Raw genomic sequence first — 7,691 nt, 5'->3', positions numbered from 1 at the left:
ATCTGTTGGCTTTGCACCAACGGTTTGTTGCAAAAAGGCCATATGGAAATGGAGAATCAGGTCCCCTCTGGAATCATCGTCCTTCTGCAAAGAAGACTAAATGCACCAGAGATTTGACTTGGTCTAATGCATTAGTGCTTTTAAAGAGCACACTTTAAGAACTTCCCAGCTCTTGATCTTATAGAGAGGAGGAAAGAGGAGAAGAGAGGAAAGTTGGGCACTTGGGGCCTGACTTTCTGAAGTGCTGAGGACCTGCAGCTCCCATTGACTCCAGCACTCTAAATATCAGGCCAATGAACTTCCGTGGAGCCCATCACCTAAATAACTAAACTGGCGGTTCTCAAACTGTGGTACGTGAGCAGTCATTGGGTGGTACACTGATTAGTTTAAAGTATTGTATTAGAATAAGAACCCGTTATGACACTGATTCATATAATGAAGGTATGAAGGTAGTATGCTAAGTTCTTCGGAGTCTTAGATGTGTATGCCAGGTCTTACAGTCAGAATGCCTGAATGAAACTGTAGCTGTTAGGGGCTGGGTGCCACAATGTGAGGAAGGACCAGGATAGAGAGTGAGGTGGCATTGGTGGTGAGTGGTGGGGGTGTGGAAGAAAATGTACAAATGCTGCTTGGAGAAGGGGATGGGGTCTGAAGTGAGCACCAGTGGCATAGTGGAAAGAGCAGGGTTGAGTGTGTAAGTGGATAAGTAGGAAGGGAGAGAGAGAGTTGTGAAGTGCCTTCAGGGTTATGGCATCAAGTTTTAACTCCATCTGGTGAAAAAGGGGATGCTGGTGACGGGGTTTTAAAGATTGAGGGTGACACAATGAGGACAGGCTAGGAAAATGTTCCTAGCAACTGTTGTTTGAATGGACAGGAAATGGATGATATGGGTGTCTGGAAAGCCAGATAGGAGGAAGTTGCATTAATGGAAATGAGATGAGGATGGACTGGGTGAGTCCTGGGTGTATAGACAGAAAAGGCTTGGTCTTAGAGCCTCTGGAGCAAGAAGTGGCAAGGTTTGGACACTGTCTGAATTTTTGGGGCAAAGGTGACACCTGGGCTGCAGGTCAGATGATTCAGTTCACAGTTATGGAGAATGGTGAGAGTGGAAAGGCTAGTTCAGGAGTTCAGTTTTGTCCGTGTTGCATTTGTTAACATAATATAACCAGGAGAAGGTTGGATGGAGTGAGACAGATCAGGAATGGGAAAGCAGATCGGAGTCATTGACATAAAGATGATGATTGAAGCACTGAGCTAAGATCACCTAATGAAAGGGTATAGAGGGAAAAGAGGGACCAGGACAGACCTGCATGGGGGGCTCATGGAGAATGAGTGATTGGAGGAAGAACATGTTTATTTGCCTCCCGCACCTAGGAGGAACACCTTACTCCATCCACTCCCTCAAGAGACAAAGAAGGAATGACCAGAGAGGCAGGAGAACCAAAAAACGGTAATTATGGAAGCCAAGCTGAGATAAAATTTCAAGAAAGGGCAAATTTAATGGACATGGTAGATTAATCCTATGCCTGTGTCTCTGCTATTATTCTATTTAAGACCATCAATCCAGAGCCACGTGTCACTGCCACTATGCTAGATCTCTCTGTCAGGGCTCAGATCAGGGAATGGTACAGAGATGACATTTGTTGCTCTGGTGAAAGCATTTTCCCTTCCCATAGATGAGGGAAGTGCATCACACCATCCTACTGGACCTCTCTGCAGTGTTTGATGCCACTGATCGCCAAGTACTCCTCTCCCACTTCCAAGGAGCGGCAGCGGTGAATGGACGTGCCCTGAAATGGCTCAGGTCCTTCCTCTGAGATCCAACCCAGTGAGTCATCGTGAGCAATCGTCCCTCCGCTTCCAAAGCCTTTACCATGGAGTCCTACAAGGCTCAGTCCTCTCCAGTCCTACATGCAGCCTTTGGACAGCTGCTGAGATAAGGTGGGCCGAAGTGCCAGCAGGATGCAGACAATACCAGCTCGCGCGCGCTCTCTCTCTCTCTCACCCTCACCTTTCTATCAAACGCAAGCAGCACCATCTCCCAGCTCTCTCTCACTTCCTGAAACCAACAGCTGGATGAAGCTGGCTAAAGCTGAGCCCAAGCAAAACTGCGGTGATGCTGGTAAGAGGGGAATGCTTCAGTGAACTTGCCTCCTGTATCACATCACCCACTATCAAGAGCATCTGCTTTCAGATGAAGTCAGCCTTGTGGTGTGTTGAGTGTCCAGTAGTAGCAATGACTCCAAAACAGCCATAGTGGCAAAAGATGCTCACTTTTATCAGTGAGTGGCCAGAAGATGCAGACCTGGCCATAGTGAGCCATGCATTCTTGATCTTCAGGCATATCTAGGAATAAAGCCATGCACTCTGAGAAGGCTCAATTGGCAAAACAGAGCAGCCAGTCTGTGTGGCAACACAGGTTATGTGAACACATCTGTTCAATGCTCTGCTCTCTTCTCTTGCTGTTTTTTATGTACAATGTCAATATAAGGTCCTGTGTCCTGATATTCCACTCAGTCTGTGAAATTGGCCTTAGAGCAGATCTCTCAAGCAGCTATCTGCAACCATAAACTCCCATTACACTGGATCAATGTAACTGTCAGCCAACAGGTGGAGACTCATGAGTCCAGAAGTCAGAACTTTCATAGGAGCAGACTGTGGAACTCATCTCTGCAGGAAGTAAGTGACCATGGACCTAACCTCTTTAGCGCTAAATGGAAAACTCCTTTATTTGACCTAAGTCTCCCTCTGTTTTTTCCTCACACAAAACATGCTAATACAAAAAGGGGAGTCTAATTTGATTTGAGGACCTGGGTCTCAGTCCAAGGTATTTAGGTGCCTAACCCCTCTTTAAGTTAATGGGAGTTAGGTGCCTAAATCTGGGCCTGAGTCACTGGATGTAGTATCAGAAGTAGGATTGAGTTTTGGCCTGAAGTGGAGGCATCTACTTTGGTTGGTGTTTGGGATTAGGATTAGACCAAGTCTGGGTTTGTGACAAGTTGAGGATAAGAGAGTGGTGTGGAGCTCTGTTTGGAGATCACGTCTGAGCAGATGATAGACTTGAGCTCAGGTTTGCATTTGGTTTGGGATTGTAGATCTAAATGAAGTCTATTAGAAATGGTTCACAGCTGGTGTGAGTATCCCAGTGGGAGATGTGCAGCCATGGAGGCAAGTGCTATGTTAAGGTAGCTTCCCCAAGCCCATCTGGGAGTAGGCCCAGCAGCCTTCTGGATCACTATGTGATGCTGTTACTCCTCAGTCAAGGGAGGCAATCTGTGTGCAGTGCCTCCAGCCTCAGGCCTTCACACGCATGAATTATCTGGGGTTTTTGTTTGTTTTTAATATTTCCTTCTGGAGTGATAAAGAGTTTCTGGCCTCGGTCTTTCTGCCCTTGTTTTTAATCAGTGCTCATTTACCTTTGGCATCCTTCAGAGGAACAGAATGGTATATTTTTTCAGTTGCCATGGAAACAGAGAGACTAAATGCATATTACCATAGCAACCTGCCATGATCTTCAGCTTTATCTGTGGGTCTCATTTCCTGAACCTGGGGGTGGGGTGCTGATATTGATCTTCCACTGTTTTAAAAAATGAACCCTCCTCTGCTACCCGTGTTGGTTCAGTGCTTGAGAAGTGCAGTCGACAAGAAACCTGTGACTGCTGCTGCCACCGCCCCTTTGGCCAGACTTGCAACCACAGGATCGTCTCCATCTCCTTTCTTCTCCTTCTCCCCACTTCTAAAAATACAGACATGTTCAGAATGAGCTGATGTTGGCATTGACACTTTCCAAACTTCTCCTCTCCACCACCTCAAGCCACTCCCCCAGGTCAGTAAATTCAGGCTCTTTTGGACCATGGGCAGAGGTCAGAGACAGAAGAGTAAATTTCAGAGTCTATGGCACTCCCTGAGAATCCATTCCCTCTGGTTGAATGAAGATGGGACTGTACACTTGAGAATCCCAATTAACCTCAACAGCCAGGTACAACACTATGAGGGAGGCAAGCCTCTAAGGTCAATGGAGTTCATACCCTTTGAAGCTGTGTAGGTCCAAAACCATGCTCTGAACTACGCACAGAAATTAATAGGAAGCCAGTGCTGATCACAGAGAACAGGTGTGTAACGTGCTTTCTGTGGAAGAGAAGTTCCTACCTCCTAACCATGACTCAATTGTGAGGGGAGGGGAGCAGGGGGCGGGATGCATTCTTAGCCGCTGCTAATGTGTCTGCCTTCAGCAGCAGCCCAAGTTCCAAAAAACTTTCCAGTTTATGAACCTGAGTAACAAAAAGCCCAAGGAAGCTGCTCTACCCTTAGACTCCCTCCTGTTGTTCCCTTAGTGTATGCATATTGTTGCTCTCATCTAGCTTGAGCTTCAGCCAATTCCTTCTCATCCAAAGCCTGATCTTGGTTATTCAGGGATAAATCCTATGTCTTGCGCTGTCCTAGTCTGATGCAATAAAGAGACAGAGCTGAGAGTCACTCCCCTCCCCTCATGGTCTTGCACACATGTTGAACAGCAGGGTGACAACAGAACTTTTGTACCACACAGTTGCCCCGTTATCTTCTGGGTCCTGTCAGAGAGAAGAGGACCAATCCATTAAAATGCAGCTCTCTGTCCTTAGCAGGGTCTGCATAGATGCCAGTGACACTTCTAGGACAATGGTTTCAAAATCAGTGTGGACATGTTACATGCACCAGGAAGAGCACACATACCATCAAGTCCAGTGCACTTTTGAGCTAACTTTGCAGTAGAATAAAAATTGCTGCCCATCCAGGCTCCCAGATGTACTGCAATGAGACTTGGCAAGTCTCCAAGTTTCAGTAGGGTAACCGTCTAATTGTGTAGGTGCACGGTGGCTGAGGTGGATTGTGCTCTGTTGCTGCGTGTGGTGGGTTACATTCACCTCTGTGAGTGCCCCTGGTGTCTGGGTGTGGTGCTGCTGCTCTCTTCTGTGCCCAGCACCCTCTGCAGGTCTTTTGTGGCTCAGGCCTCCAGATGGGTATCACAGTCCAAACCCCTTCTATTTTGACTTTGTTGTACCCTGCAAGAAGTTTCTTGCCCTTCAGGACCAAGTGTAAATCAAACGGTTCATTACCCTTCTGGGGCTTAAATCCCTCTCCAGAATTAAATCTGCAGGGTTCCTCCTGAACTTCTGTCACCTGTTGTGGCCAGCAATCCGTGCTGGCCCAACCAGGTTCCTTTGGCTGTGGGCTAGGAAGCATCCTGCTTCACTCCACAGGCTCCAGCCAGGAATTCTCTTGCCAAGAGCTAGCAGCAAGCAGCTCCCTTTTTCAGCCTCTTAAGTCTTGATTGGCTTTTGCTGATTCCCAGCCCTTCTAGGTGCTGGAGGACCAGATCTCAGTGGTTCCCAAAATCGCTCCTCCCAGGATGTTTCTCTAGGCAAGCCTGCAGGGGTAATACTCACTGCTCTTTTCCTCTTGGAGAATTGTTTCCTGAGGCAGGGTGCAGCAGAGCAATGGGGCCTCCAGCAAGGGGCCACAAAGGCCTCTGGTACACCCTGTAAGATTCTTAGAAAGGTCTTTGCTACACATCTGGGGAAAGATTGTGCACAGCCTTATGTGGGTGAGAAGGTGGTGTGAGGAGCCTCCTCCTCTTTGACTCTGAGGTCAGACACACTGACTATTCTCACAATAACCTTGTCTAGATAAGGTGTGTTTGTCGGGGGCTGGTTTGGCTACTGCTGCAGGCTGGAGCAGACTTGAAGACTGTCCTGATTTGTACTCTGCGGTAGCCTTTTAGACCATTGCAGGGGAGCAGAATTGTTGGGGCACAGGACAACCCTGGAAACTGCCCGCATGCCCCCACTGTTCTCCTGTTCTGTCCAGAGCAGTTCTTGCACCAGGGCCCCTGTGTGTGTGGGTTATATAGCTAGCTCCTGTAGAGGGCTTCTTAGGTCGGGGCCTTTGAGCCGGTGCAGGGGTGAATTGCCCTGACTGCCTTCCAGTGCTGTAGCTGGGGGTGTGTGGCTCTGCTCTTCTTGCTCTTTTAAGACTTCTTGTATACTTCCCTCCCTCCTGATATGCACACACACTTGCTGAAAATGCCAAACCTGCAGATTAATGTTCAGTGTAGAAAGTTCCCATTGAAAAGTGAGGAAGAGATAATAGTATTTGGAAAAGAAAATTCTGTAGCTGTCTGGTGACAAATGGAGAAATAACAAGGAGACATTGTTAGTAGGGTTGTCAAGCAATTAAAAAGTGATCATCACATACCATTTATTTAAATATTTTTGGATGTTTTCTACATTTTCAAATATATTGATTTCAATTACAACACAGAATACAAAGTATACAATGCTCACTTTATATTTATTTTTTGATTGCAAATATTTGCACTGTAAAAAACAAAAGAAATTGTATTTTTCAATTCACCTAATAAGAGTACTGTAGTCCAATCTCTTTATCATGAAAGTTGAACTTACAAATGTAGAATTATGTGCAATAAAAACTGCACTCAAAAACAAAACAATGTAAAACTTTACAGTCTACAAGTCCACTCAGTCCTACTTCTTGTTCAGCCAATCGCTCAGACAAACAAGTTTGTTTACATTTCCAGAAGAGAATGCTGCCTGCTTCTTGTTTACAATGTCACCTGAAAGTGAGAACAGGCGTTTGCATGACATTGTTGTAGCTGGCGTTGTAAGATATTTACATGCCAGATGCGCTAAAGATTCAAATGCCTCTTCATGCTTCGGCCATTGTTCCAGAGGATGTGTGTCCATGCTGAATGACGGGTTTTGCTTGATAACGATCCAAAGCAGTGCGGACCAACGCATGTTCATTTTCATCATCATGAGTCAGATGCCACCAGCAGAAGAACAGGAGTACTTGTGGCACCTTAGAGACTAGGTTGATTTTTTTTTCTTTTTTGGTGGTTTGGGTTCTGTAGTTTCCACATCAGTGTGTTGCTCTTTTTAGACTTCTGAAAGCATGCTCCACATCTTATCCCTCTCAGATTTTGGAAGGCATTTCAGATTCTTAAATCTTGGGTCCAGTGCTGTAGCTATCTTTAGAAATTTCACATTGGTATCTTCTTTGCATTTTGACAAATTTGCAGTGAAAATGTTCTTAAAACGAACAACATACCGGGTCATCATCTGAGACTTCTGTATAACATGAAATATATGGCAGAATGTGGGTAAAACAGAGCAGGAGACCTACAATTCTCCAAGGAGTTCATTCACAAATGTAATTAACACACTTTTTTTTTTAACAAGCGTCATCAGCATGGAAGCATGTCCTCTGGAACAATGGCTAAAGCATGAAGAGGCATATGAATCTTTAGCGCATCTGGCATGTAAATATCTTATGATGCCTGATACAACAATGCCATGCAAAACCGCCTGTTCTCACTTTCAGATGACATTGTAAACAAGAAGCAGGCAGCATTCTCTTCTGGAAATGTAAACAAACTTGTTTGTGCGATTGGCTGAACAAGAAGTAGGACTGAGTGGACTTGTAGACTGTAAAGTTTTACATTGTTTTGGTTTTGAGTGCTGTTATGTAACCAAAAAAACAACATTTGTAAGTCACGCTTTCGTGATAGAGATTGCACTATAGTACTTGTATGAGGTGAATTGAAAAATACTATTTCTTTTGTTTACAAATATTTGCACTGTAAAAATGATAATAAAAAATAATACAAAGTGAGCACTGTACACTTTGTGTTCTGT

The 7,691-nt window shown here is 45.3% G+C and overlaps 2 protein-coding genes across 4 annotated transcripts in view; one reads left to right on the top strand and one right to left on the bottom strand.

Moving 5' to 3' along the window:
* BBOF1 (basal body orientation factor 1) overlaps positions 1–7,691 on the bottom strand; it is a 1,057,902-nt gene that overhangs the window by 599,508 nt on the left and 450,703 nt on the right. The window lies entirely within an intron of this gene.
* The window catches only part of SYNDIG1L (synapse differentiation inducing 1 like), a 108,891-nt gene continuing 102,512 nt past the window's right edge, over positions 1,313–7,691 (top strand). Inside the window, exons 1-2 of one of the 2 annotated variants that reach the window (XM_065593362.1) lie at positions 1,313–1,450; positions 1,677–2,679. The gene's annotated coding sequence lies outside the window, so the exon portion shown is untranslated. Of the gene's footprint in view, positions 1,451–1,554; positions 2,680–7,691 lie in introns of those variants that run through there. The other variant, XM_065593360.1, reaches the window with a different exon arrangement.

This window comes from Chrysemys picta, chromosome 4 (assembly GCF_011386835.1).
Source record: "Chrysemys picta bellii isolate R12L10 chromosome 4, ASM1138683v2, whole genome shotgun sequence".
Classification (NCBI taxonomy): Eukaryota; Metazoa; Chordata; order Testudines; family Emydidae; genus Chrysemys; species Chrysemys picta.
The sequence above is the reverse complement of the archived record's forward strand: the minus strand, read 5'-3'. Positions and strand labels throughout refer to the sequence as shown.